This window comes from Lagopus leucura, unplaced genomic scaffold (genome assembly GCF_019238085.1).
Source record: "Lagopus leucura isolate 7727_CA_CO unplaced genomic scaffold, USGS_WTPT01 Super-Scaffold_100159, whole genome shotgun sequence".
Lineage (NCBI taxonomy): Eukaryota > Metazoa > Chordata > Aves > Galliformes > Phasianidae > Lagopus > Lagopus leucura.
In genome coordinates, this window is record NW_024962335.1 from 28060553 (window position 1) to 28072979 (window position 12427).

Below are 12427 nucleotides of genomic sequence, written 5' to 3' on the forward strand. Positions count from 1 at the left end.
AGTAAAGACTATTCAGAGGCTTTTCCTGCACTGCAACCCAATTCTGTGGCATCGGGTGCTCTCAGTTCAGACATGATCTGAACCACGGGGCTTATCAGGTTCCACAGTTCTCTTGGACCTGTGCTTGTCCCATGCTACTATGAAATAATACTGCCAGTTTGCATCAGTGAACCTGAGCAGAAAGCCTGTGATTTCTAGTTGCACCTAATGTCCAGCTCCAGAAACTGTGTTCTGGACTAAAACTTTATTCTCATTGTTGAATAGTGCTTAAAGGGAACTCAGGGATAATTTATAGCCAGTAGTGTTTCAGAATAGACAATATTAAGAATAAATCAATTTATGAAATTTCTTTTATTGCTAAGCAGAAGTGGATAGAAGTTAACTTCAGAATGACCATGATTTATGCTTAAAGGTGGGTAACACCACTGTAGTATTTGTGAAGCTTTTTACAGTACTGTTATATCCTGCTTTCCCAGACTCAGTACTTCTACCTTTCTCTTTAGTATGCAAATGCACAATTAAAAGCATTCAACAGATAGAGATGAATAAGCTAATAAATTGTGCCGCCAGTAATTTATTTTCATTAACTGGGGGTATGTGGAAGAACCTCAAAGAGAGAAGTGATGCTGGAAAGTTGTAATAGATATGAATCTACTAACTGCCTTTATGTAAGACAATAGATGTTGTGAATATTCTGCTTCCTCTCCAGGCAGTGAGCTAGTATGGTTAACCAAAATTGTTGAGTAATTGTTCTGTGGTTGAGAACAAAATGCTGAATTAAACTGTTCCCAGCACAATAATTGTGTGATTACAGCATTTATGTTGCTGGCCAAAAGAACAGTCATTAGGTTTGGAAGACTTACCAAAACCACAGGCTCAAAAAAAAAAAAAATAAATGCAAATCACATATAAATTGTCCTGTAATACCTACAGTGGCTTACAAATTGTACTAGCAGTAGCAGTGTGGTATGTGTATATTTAAAGGCAAGCAATCCAGAAAAAAAATAAATGATTATGCATTCAAGAACTACTTCAGACTAGGAAGAAAATGCACAAAGATTATTTATTTTCATTATGTTGTACGTCTCCCTGTTTTGTGAGATCCTGCACTTTATATATTACGCGTATATTCTGCTCCGTGAATGCTGTTATGTTCTTCCCCGCTACATACCAATCAGATATTGTCTGGGAGTTGCAAGGTTGGTTGGACTCCCACACCTAACTAAATCTTGGGCCAAACCAGTTCAAAGAGCAACATGCAAGGAAGGCAGGCAGCAAGTGTTTATCTGATCGCTATAATCTACCAGTAATATTAAAAATTGATTTATGGTGATAGGTGCTCTTGTGGGGTAGACGATTTTCTTCTCCACTGCACAGTCCTTATCTAGAAATGCCAAAGAAACATGTGTACCTAATCTTTTCTTTTTTGCCTCATGTTGTTTTTTCCTCATACTTCAAATATTAAAGGTGGAGGAGGAAGGTAAAGAGGAACTGAAGGAGACAGCTAAAAAAAAAAACAACACAAAAAAAAAACAACAAAAAAAAAGCAATCGATCACAGCTTTTGTACCTGTGATTTAGTGTGGTAACAAGCTGCAGGATTTGGATAGCTGACTACCTGGCTGTGCACAAAAATGGAATGGTCAGATATCTATACTCTCATACTGTATCTACAGTTAATTGTACTTGAAATTAGATTCCTATCGCAAAGCTGCAGGCCCAAGATGAGAGACTGTCTTCAGACCTATTAAAAAATGCTCTCAAATAAAACTTCTGAGAAACATTTTTGCATGAGTATTTTGGTAATGAGGAAAAAAAGAAGCATTGGGACATGAAAGAAAGAGCGACTGTGTATACACTTAAATGTTCTTTCTTCTGCATCTTGATTCCTTTTTACTTTTAAAATTGAACATGGTGGTGAAACTAAACTCTATTAAAGAACAATTCCACTGGCAAAAGGGACAGTCAGAAACAAGTCCAAACAGCTGAAAGATTGAAAACAGGTCTTTATTGTGCATGTCCCTGGGCAGTGATTAGCAGCTATCCAACACTAGAAAAGTATTTTCCATAGAGATTTCTACTAACATTTGGTATTAGTTTTCTTGGCCATTTGTCCATCTTATTTAAGTGCAGGAGTTCATAAGATCATGTAGAAAGCAGTAAAATGCAATAGAAAATAATAATGATAGTAAAATATCCTCTTTAGGAAAGAAATACATTGAGTTGTTGTAGCAACTAGTGCTCTGAAGCTGATGTCACTGGAGACCAGCCATACATTGAAACGTGTATGTGATTTAGTAATAATAATAAAAAAAAAAGTGGAAAAAAGAGGACACATTGAAAGGGTTTAATCAGTGATTTAAGTGTAAGATTCCCTGAGCAGACCCGTTTCTGCCAAAGACTACACTGATCAGGCCATAAGGAATATTTCTTTCCCTCTACAATATTAGGTTGTACATTAGAGTGTATACTGTTTTATTAACTGTGTCCCTCAGTCTTTCAACTTAAAGAAACCAAAAGTGTACAGACTTAACATGTGGAATATACTTCCTGAGTCCTTTATATGCATTTTTTCTCTCTACATAGTATTACTTTAAGTAAATGACTTTGATAAGGCTTTTGTGTTTATTTATACCATTGCACCATTCAGGAACTGAATAGTTTTTGAATTCTGCCCACTACATGATATTAAAGAACCCATTTCTTGCCCACTGCCTATGCATTAAAATTGTTATGTATGCTTCAATTAATGACATTCCACTTGTCAAAGAGGTAATGAGTGAAAAATATATTGTGAAATCTTCAGATTTTGATTGAAAGAATACCTTTTCCTCTCTGTATAGTAATATTATCTTAAATCATATTAAGGAAATTGACATAGAAACCCCACAACCAAAGAAATAGCTGTTAGAAGGCAGAGTTATGGTTATCTCCTTGTCTTCTGAGCCAACTAATTTGAGTAAGCAAGATTTCTGTGCTCAGAATTATGAAAGTAGAATTGTTTTATATTATTTGATGTGACTTAAATATCCTACTACTCGTGTAATTATATGTAGAATAATTACACGAAATGTGTCATGGCTTATAACGAGTGGAAATGAAAGAGCTGAAATAGAAGACCATATAGTATCAATTCTGTGGTGCAAGAGCATTACAGGGGGAGCATCCCTAGAGGGAGAAAGGAAAGCTGTAGAGAGCTATTGCTTGCTGTTTGTCACAGTAGGGATGAAGGAAGACCAGGGGGAGAGATGGGCTGGCCTTTTAAGTCCTCTCCATTCCGGGGAAGTACCACAGCACACCCACCAACTTCCTGTTTTATCCTCACACACTTTATAGTCCCTCATTCCATTAAGCTGTATTTGAACCGTGAGATGATTACTGCTTTTGATTCACAGCTTTTTTGCAGGAGTGGCCTGGGTCATTAATAAAATAATGAGTTCTTTAATGAAGGCAGTTCACTATTAAGTGGTTTAGGCCTTATATATTGATCTGTTCATGAATTTGTGTCAAAAATGAGGTCATGGCACTTGCCTTCATCTGTACATCTTTTTAAAGCCAGTGGTTTTCATATTAGATCTGTTCTATTTCAGAGATTAAAAAATATTACTGCAAGTTATGCATAAAAATGATTTTTACTTGGATTTTAATATTCAGACATGGAAAAATCAACAACCGGTAAAGGAAAGAGTGTAAAGATGCATCTGAACAACCTCATATGAGAAAAAATATCAGTTAGTCAGTATGTACAAGTAGTCAGTAATTAGTATGTACAATGGCATCAGCCTTGCTCTTGCCATCCATTTCTTCATCTTCTGGGGAAAAGGACTAATGAAATATTTGAATTAAGCAATACATTAAATACAATTCTGCTTCTGATTCTGCAGGAGCCGACACTTAGTCAGTGAAGTGGCCAATGCAGTGAATGGAGCTCACACCACAACAGCAGCTGCACTACTTCAGCCTAAGAGCAGGAACTACAGATAGAATAAATGTTTCTTTCCTAACCTGGAAATGGCCTTGGGCAGCTTTATAGGCAAATGTTTGTGAGAATACAGTGAAGTTGGTCAAGTTGGCATCCTTTGCATGAAAAAATTCACAGGAGTACCTCTGGTGTCAGAATAAGTCCAAAGGTACCTCGAAAGCACTGAGGAGAGCAGGGTGGGGCATTCCTTCTAGCTAGCAGGATTTATCTGTCAAGGGGGAGGAAGGCTTGCTGCCCATCATGAGGTGTCATACTACAATTTATTTCTGTGCCCAAATCCATCAACTTACAGCATTCACAGAAGTTATTAGAAAGGCAGTTTTGGATGATTCTTATTCCTTTCCTGCCCTGTTCCTACTTCCCATGCACTAGTGCTGTGCTGTGCTTCCCTTTCTTTCTTGTTCTCGTAGTGTATGCAATGGTTAATAATGTTAAGATTTGCAAAGTAACCATGCATACATTAAAAAAAAATCTGCTCTTACCAGAAAAATCCTCTAGATCCTGCACACTTCTTCTTACTGTCATACTTGTCACTCCCATTTCCAACAGTCTGAAAAAAGAAGGAGCTCCTACGTAACACAGAGCTGACACAAACTGTTCTATTTGCTGCTCCCTTGTCTTCTGCAGCTGTAGTTAATATTGGACTTTCCTTCCAGAGTTCTTTTGATGGCAGTCTTTGATAATGTTGCAGAAAGAATTTTTATCTGGTAGAACATGAGCATTGGGTATACCAAAGTAATTTTGAGAGAGAGGTGGGCTAGCACAAACTCAGCGAATGCAGCCACTCTATTGCCTTTAAACAGAATGTGGAAAATCAGGAGGAAAATATATACAACATATACAAAATATATACAGGTAACTTCTGGAATGCTGATACAAAAAACGCTAAGGGAAGCAGACTTATTTTCGTCTCTGATTCTTTATTGCATGTGAAAAAAAAATTCTTTATAATTTGAATAATGACACTAATATATAACAGATCAGCTAACTGCAAAAAGCAGTCCACATGTGCAGCTCAAGAAATTATCCTACATGCTGTCTTTTAAAACACATCAGGAAATCTCACACCTGTTTTCTTTTCACTGACAAATGTTTCACTGAATAGCTTACTGCTACAGCGATCAGCTCTTGTCCTGAGCTCATTGGGAAAAGCATTAAACAAGCATCTGGGAACGGTATGCTCCATCATATGCTGTGAGGCAGCATCAGTAATTAATGTAAGTTCGTAGGCTTTTCATTTTGAAGGGTGTGACTTTGCAGATAACTCTTGGTACATAGCAGTGACATTTGGGAGCAAGTTGCTATTAGCCAGCAAATATACTGAGTACAATATGTCATGTAAATCATTAGTTGTGACAGTCACAGGTTGGTGGCAGCTTTCTGCTGTAGTCCTTGCTTGTCTAGGAAAGGTACTATACAAGATGACTGGGTACTTAGAGGCTGTGGCATAAGAAACATAGTATTTATGTGAACTTTAACTAAGGTGAAATATGATAGTCTGGCCCAGACATTGGTCAGCCTACCTCTCAAGCCAATTTTCTGTCCTCTGCTGACATTATTCTTATCATGGAACATATGGCTCAATCAACCCAACAGTGGATCTTTTTTCTCTTTAAAAAAAAATCAAAAAAAATAATAAAAAAAGAAGGGGTAAATTATTTTGAGTTTTGCTCCTGAGCTGCAACTATCTTTGATTAGAAAGGATTCTTTTGAGAGTGGTCTTCAGTCTTCCAGTGTAGCTGCCACCTGAATTACAGTGGCTTGCCCTTAAAGTTCTGTTTCTGCTGTAGGACCCCAACTAATGGATTGTTGCTGAGCCTGCAGCAGCCATTCTTGCATGAACTCTTAGACTTTTGTCTTAAAAAAAGTACTGGAGTGAATTTCAGTTTGTGTTCGTTTTCTTTCAGATGGCCTCTTCCTTTTTCAGTTGGGCTGTTTGTGCAAATGACTTCATGGCAGAATTGCCGTGTGAATAACTTCCATGCTAAGTGGCATAAGCCAGAGTACTCCTCATTGTACATCATCCTCAATGGGCAAAACTTATGTGATTGCTTTCCCCTCCTCTGCATGCTTTTTCTGTGATAAATCAAATATAAAAGAAGTGTTCTAAAGTTATTTTAGTTACACAAATGAATAATACTGCTTTTTTTCCCCTCAGAAGTCCCATCCAAGAGATGTTCTGTAATGCAGAAGGTCCTTTGGACTCATACCCTTCCAAGTGCTGCTGAAGGTGTTTGTTTCTCACCAGTTCATTTTGTTCTGTAGTATGTGGTAGAGCAGGAAAGCCTTCAGAAGCATGTTATTGACATGAAAACAGCTACTGTCTGTATTACTTGGCAGTTTAAGGCACTTCTCTGCACTTAGTTTAAAAGGCTAAACGTGTGTTCAATTTGGTAATACTTACAGACTTTATGATGAGATAAATTTGAGACAGGTGCTGGTAGTGACACCTGGATTCCCTTGCAAGACTGAGCAAAGACAGAACGCTTCCAGCCCGGAAAAGCCTTGCTTTGTAATAATATGAAAAAATGTTTATACAGTTCTCTGAGCCGCAGTTGAGTTTTCCTCAAAGTTTGTTCCTGATGTTTTCTGCAAGGCAAGGAGCGTTCATACCAACTATTAACTTGTTAGGGATTCTGTATTCTGTATTCTGTCTCTGTATTATAGCAAGCTATAGCAAGTTTTTCTAGACTATAATTCCAAATAAAGCTTTCTTCTGCTTTAGTTAAAGCAGTACATTAGTGGAGTTAAAGTAATACATTTTTGTTGTTGTTGTTTCTCTGCCTAAATAACCTTTCTTATTCTTCTTAAAAGATTGCCGGTATGAGGGCATCCTTTTCTGTGATAGGTATCAGTGTTTATACACAGCTATGAGCAGTGAGCTATTACTGTGGAATTAGCTGGTGTGTTCAGGCAGGATGAATTTTGATACATACTGCTATTGATTGTGTGAGCCTCTTGCATAGTAAAGGGAAGAGTAATATAGGGCTGATATAATTCACTGCAGAAAAAATCTCAGGTAGATATCAAGAAGAAACATCAGTCAAAAAATCTTGTGTCAGAACCGCTCTACCACTACGTCTGGCAGTTCAGTGAGCTCAGCAGTGAAGGCAAAGCATTTGGTCTTCAGAGCAGGGGGTAGGACGAGTGTGCTGTCTGTCTCCTCTGCGACTCTTTTCCTTGGCATGCATCTTCTGTTTTTGCTTCTTAAGCACTCTCCAAGCACCCCATAAAAAGCCACCTCAAACTCACTGGGAAGGTGATCCCTGTATTACCTGGCTAGGCAGATCTCTTTGCTGTATAAATTTAGGACATGCCAGTGTCAATTTAAGGAACTGATTTAGAGAATGAGAACAACATTTTCTTTTCTTATTTTAAACGTCACTGTAAGGGAAAATAGCAGATTGTAGTTATATGAGGACATATATTTTTACTTCCCTTAAGATAGATGTGGGGAGGGGTGGGAGAGAGAGAAAGAAATGGCCAACACATGTGCTAATTGAGGAATCCAATCCCTCAGCAGAGTGTGTACCACCAGGAGCCAAGTGTTTCTGGAGGAAGAGGGACTGATGCAATTAAACATGTCATTTTTGAAGGACATATTTATGTCATTGCATGGCAAAAGTACTTTACATTCTTATACACAAAGCAGAAGAGGTACTTCTAAAAAAGTCATGGGCAAGAAGCTACTCATACAACAGTTGAAAGTTAATGGAATCATTCAAGCACATCCATGGTTCTAGAAATGTAAAACTCAAACGTCTTTGAGCAGTTGACATTAACTCCATGGAAAATAAAAATTAGCCACACTTCTACTTGAGAAGCCACGTAGGAGATCATTTCAGTAAAGATGCTCATACAGTTCCTGAAGAACATCCTTTAAACAGCTCAAAGGTAGAGAACTGCTCAGAGTTTTGTCAGTTTGCAGGGAAGGGAGTGTTGCTTTTTGCTGCCGTCTTATTTCACACTGAGTAATTTGTTCCTCCGTCACCAGTCTCACTGAAATTGATAGAACTGCTTCTGAAGTACTAGAGGTGGGTGGAAGATCAGCATTCACCCCTCAGCGTGAAGTGTTATACATGGATGCCAGGAAATGTAATGAAATACTTTGGAGAGAGTAAAACTTACATGAAAGTTTATGATAATAAACATTTAATGAGCAGCAGCAGAAATGAAACTGGTATACATGTATGAGAATAAAATAACTAAAAATAATAGCAAATATGCTAGGGGCTTGTACTCGTTGAAAGTATGGGTTTGTATTACTTGAGAAATATTATGAGCCTGCTGGATTAAGCAAGAATCATGTGAGGGGGAAAACTTTGAACTCTTAATTAATGACTGTGTCAAGATGCATGGGCATCAAGGGCCAAAATAAGGTTATGCGTGTTATCTCATTTCTGAGATTTCATAAGGTTTCATTGCTCACCTTTGCAACCTACATGTTTCCTTAACTTTTTTTTTTTTTTTTTTTTGTAGCTATTTATATAGTGCCATTTTACAGAAAATGGAGTAGAACTGCAATTCAGTTGTTTGCGATCTCAATTTACACAAGTCACAGCAGGAGCTAGTAGCAAACAGTAGGGGTAACTGTTAAAATCTTAGTGCTTAGGTAGCTGTGGTAACCATAGTATGTTCCTAGGAGTAGGTAGGAGACCACAATTTAAGCAGAAGTGTTAATTACACTTATAATGAATCTAGGAATGTTGGGAATCCCGCCTTAGCTACACGGAGTGCGCTTCTTTGTGTGACTGCATTTGTTATGGTCAGGTCACAAAGGAATCATACAGATCTGTGAGGATGCTGGCCTGCGCTTCCCCATCTTGATTCTGTTCCAAGTATAACAGCAAATTACTTTTGATAAGTCATTTAATGTCAGATTTTCAAGGATGCAGAAACGAGAAGAGACTCAGAGAGGCACCTCCCCCAAACTGAAAATCTCTACAGGCAGCTCTAGATGCCTCAGTTTCTCACTTGCACAGTACATCAGTGGTATGTCACCTGCTCACGCTGATTTTCATTGTTAAGTTTTTTGGGCCTGCTCTTTGTGTCCTTTTAGTGACAAGTATGAAGAGTCCCTGATTTTGGTTTGGAGTCCAGGTAAAACTTAGTTGCAATTCTGGCTACTCCTAAAATACTTTGCCATTACAAAAGATGATTAAATGTATTCCTTGGGATTAAGAGAAGTTTTGCTTTCTTGGCCTGTTTGAACTCTTGTTTATCCTCTTCCTTAAGGGAAGAATTTCTCATAAGCTAAATATCAAGTGCTATGGTTTTACTTCCTTCCTTGCAGCATGGTCTTCCTTGTTGCCCCAAATTATTTGTCAGAGATACGTGAATGAAAGTACAAATTCCTTGAGCAGTGAACTGATTGTATAGAGCACTGCAGCTCTCGTAACATTCTGCTTATTTCTTTGTTATTTTGTATATGTCAGATTCCTTTTCTTTGCATAACATGCCTCACAGTTTGTCGTGCAGTACAAGAGTACTTCTGGTTAATCTGATATGTGGTGTTGACATTCAAATTGAAAGTAAGAGCAGGGCACTGTGTGATCAGTTGACATCACGACAATAATATGTGTAGTGAAAAAACAGCCCCTGGGAAGATCATATCTGTATTATCCAGTCTAACATAATAAAGTATTTAGGAAGTTATGAGGTGAGATTGTAGCTCATTAAATCTATTGAATCTATTGTGAGGATTTAAATTAGAATCTTTACCTTCAGGAAATTACAACTCAGGATAGATAATCATGCAGAGAGACTTGCGAGTGGAAGAGTCTTGACAACTGTGTGCATTTTTAGATTGCTTCAGATGTATTTTGTCTACATATGTATGTCCATTAGTAGAACAAACCAAAAGGGCCAAAAGTAACTCTAATTTGTAGTCTATTACATTGAAATTAAAAATGAAGAAGTTACTATTAGGGAAACTTTGGCAAATATGTAAACCATGTAGCAAAAAAAAAAAACAAAACAAACCATTTGTGAGAGATGTTAACTGACGCACTAATAGCTAAAAATAAAAGAAAGGAAAATACCTTTTGCATAAAACACAGAAGGAGGGCCTTCTGTATCCTGTGCCACTTGAAATGGTTGTATCCTAGCAATTTTAGGTAATAATAATAAACATACCAAAAATTAAAATGTGGTAGTTAAATAAGCCGTAAAAATACGAGTAATTTGTATTGATTGTGTCAGGTAATAGGATTAAAATAAAATAATAATTGCACTTATTTGTATTTGGAAGAAAATGAAGTGTAGCTGTTCGAGTGGTGCTACATACATTCCATCCTGGAATGAAAATCATATTGTTTTGACTGCGTTATTTCTGTATCCATGCAAACGATCCTCATCACTCTATAGTTCTTACCTCCTTAACACAACTGGGGTTGTGTTATTGAAATTAGTGGGTCTGAAGGCTCTATGGAGAGAGAAAGGGGAGCAGTGATTTGAAAAAAATGGAAGTGCAACAGTCAGATTTAAGAAAGGGCATTTTTTCCTGGTAAATGTTTTCCTAAATGGGAAATTTTCAGTGTGGTGTTTTGTTCGTGTGTTTGGCAGTCGCTTGGAATCAAGTGCAGACTTGTGCTACATTGTGGGCTTGGCAATGACAATTTGTGTGTGTGTGGTGCTTTAGTTATATTAGCCCTGGAGGCAGAGTTAACACTTGCAGTGGGACAAGAGTATTTGCAGTCATCAGAGAACTTTGCAGTCAGCTTCAATAACATCATTTCATTTTTTTTTCACTTTTTTTAACATTTTTTTTGGCAGCAAAGCTCTTAGTAGAACCATCTGTCTTTCTATTAGTGTTTTTGAGTCCTGTTTTGAAGCTTCTTTGCTTGGCAAAGTCACTTTCATCCTTGGAAACCATTTAAAAAAAAGTTCTGTGGCTTTTTGCCGAAGAAGAGTACTATGCAAAAATTCCACACGGCTGTTCATTTTTGTTCTAAAAGAATACAGTTACTTTGTCTTCGTCTTTTAAAAAAAAAAAATCTCAAACAGGAAAAGAAAAGAAGAAAAAGCAGACATTGAACAGTTAGTTCTAGGGTAACAGTGTTTATAGAGAAGAAGTCATATTTTGTATGTTTTTTATCTTCTGCAATACAGTTAAAGTGTGTGTGCCTTCTAGTCAACAGGATGAGAATAGAAAGAAGAACATGGAAGAAACAAAAAATGGATTGAGTTCAGTGAGCGGAGCTGTATCTACTCTAGCTTTGGTCCCAGTCTTTATCTCCCACTGCAAATATTTCCATCAACAGCACTCTTGAAGTCCATCTTTGCAAATTGCTTCAGGCCATAAGGATGCAGGCAGCACACACATAGGCATTGACAGGTCCTGCAATAAATTAAGAGGTCACTATCCCGAATTTCTTACCACTTTTCCTCTTTGTGGCAGTATTGGCTGAAGTGAGACATCTTCTAGATATTCAAGAGATTGGATTAAAATAAAATTAAGTTAAGATGCTCTAATCTGAACTGTGGCAGTCAAGGAGCTAGTTCTGCTCTGCAAACAATAATGAAGGGAGTAATACCTGCCTTTGGCTAAAACTACTTGTCTATCAGTACCCTAATTTTGTTTGTTCAGGCAACCAGCCACAAACTACATTTTAGTCTTTGATAATGGATCTATACCTCCAGTGTCTCAGCTTTGCAGCGCCATTGCAAATCTAAGATGACCTCTCTTAAAAATGACTAATTTTCTGCTGACTGATCTCCAGAAAAGTTATATTTGTCAGCGTGGTGTTTTTAAAAAGAAATGAAAACCAGCTATTTAACAGTTTAATCTAGCAAACCTTGTGTTCCTCATCTGTGTGAAATACAAAGACAATGTCCAGTTCTGCTAGTTAAAACCCCTGCAAAATTTGGTAATAGCAATAATATTAGATGCCGTGCGATGGCATACTTCCAGTTTTGATGACTAATTTCTGCATGTCTTAAGTCCCCTGCAGTATCCACTTACAACATAATATTTTCCATTTCCTGGCTTACATGGTTGTGTACAGTTGCTGTGCAAAGTTGAACAGCTAACACTTCAGACATAGCTGTGTTGTGTTTGTGAATAAAGTCTCCACTTTTTTTCTTACCATGTGAGATATTATTTTTTTGCACATACCTGTGAGTGCACGCATATGGGAAAAAAAAAAAAAAAGTAAAGACAGTGCTGTACATTAGTTTTTCACATACTCTTACTTCTGTGTGCTTGGATGTTTGCGTTTGGGCTCAGTCAGGACAAAACCTATTATTTGAGACAAAGATATTGTTACACAATACAATAAGAAAAGAAGAAAAGGCCACCTTGCAGTCAAAGAGAATGGAAGTATTGTGGAGTGTGGGGGCAGTAATTAATTGGGATGTAGGTATGCATCAGTGGAATCTTTTGATTTGTTTTGGATTGATGTGATTCATATGAAGTGCTTTGATAATGAAGATGAGTTTGAATAGT

General features: G+C 37.4%; 1 protein-coding gene across 10 annotated transcripts in view; it reads left to right on the forward strand.

Annotated features, from left to right (window-relative positions):
* Window positions 1–12427, forward strand: part of SOX5 (SRY-box transcription factor 5) — a 479987-nt gene that overhangs the window by 370723 nt on the left and 96837 nt on the right. The gene's annotated exons all lie outside the window — the stretch shown is intronic.